We start from the raw sequence: 1,357 nt of genomic DNA, 5'->3' as shown, positions 1-1,357 counted from the left end.
AGTTCAATTACTCACTGTCTACACACACATTACATTACCCTCTTTTATATACCCGACTACCCTATACCTAGTAAATACTAGAGCATTCGCCAAAGTACAGGATATTTCTAGAAACTAGAGGGCGCCACACCAGTCACGTGACCTCGATGACGCAACAATATTCATATTTGTAGACTGTAATTTCTAGACTGTGATTGATAAAATATTAATTTTTCTGAAAACGCCAAAAAGAGCGTAATTAAAAATAAAATTAAATGTTTTGGTTTGGTTTGAATTTCGCGTAAGGTTACACGAGGGCTATCTGCGCTAGCTGTCCCTAATTTAGCAATGAAAGACTAGAGGGAAGTCAGCTAGTCATCACCACCCACCGCCAACTCTTGTGCTACTCTTTTATCAACGAATAATGGGATTGACCGTCACATTATAACACCTTATCAATTAAATAAAAAAGTGCATATTTCTAGTCTTTGTAGTGTGATAAAAAATTATTTTTTTGAAATCTGCGTATATTAAAGCAAAATTAACAGTGAAAACTTCGGTTCTCATTATTTCTCTCTTTATTCTTGTGGTGTAATTTGTCACAAAAGACTAAGCTAGACATGTAATGATCTGAAATTTTATCTTTCATCTGAATACTGATTTGTTATTGGTGATTTATATAATTTCTAAGTAAAAAGATAAAACACGTTACAGAAAAATTGTTTCAAAATCTATGTGAAGAATATATGTATTTTGAAATAGTTGATAAATTACTTTTTCAGAGCCTACAGCCTGAAATCTCACAGTGTGAAGAAATAATACTTCTGCTGTCACAAAATAATTATTTTTGACTATAATGCATGTGTTTGAATTCTTTACTAATTTATTTATGTAATAGCGTGCTTTTAGTATGATATTGTTGCGTCATCGAGTCACGTGACTACTGTGACGCAGCGTTTCTAGAACTATCATGTACTTTGGCGAATGCTCTAGCATTTACTGGATAGGGTAGGCGGATATATATAGGATGGGACAACGTGACGCGAGGGAGGTAATGTGTGTGTAGATAGTGAGTAATTGAATTGCAGTCACAGGGTATTGTTGAAGTTAACGTTCGTTCGTTATAGTGTTTGTTTTAGCGCGAATATTGAAATTGAGTGTATCGGTAAAGTTATATTCGGAAAGAATAAATCAGTTTTATTAAGAAAGGACTTGTGTCGCTTAAGTTTCGTCGGAACGAAGTTACGAAAAATCAATTAACAAACGGAGACGTAACAAATTGGTGTCAGAAAGTGGGACCAAAAAAAATGGAAAGGAGAAGCGGCAAATCAAACTACAGCATAGCAGACTTGATGGCTGCAATACAAGAGCAGCAAAA

This window comes from Limulus polyphemus, unplaced genomic scaffold (genome assembly GCF_000517525.1).
Source record: "Limulus polyphemus unplaced genomic scaffold, Limulus_polyphemus-2.1.2 Scaffold804, whole genome shotgun sequence".
Lineage (NCBI taxonomy): Eukaryota > Metazoa > Arthropoda > Merostomata > Xiphosura > Limulidae > Limulus > Limulus polyphemus.
Note: the sequence above shows the minus strand (reverse complement) of the source record.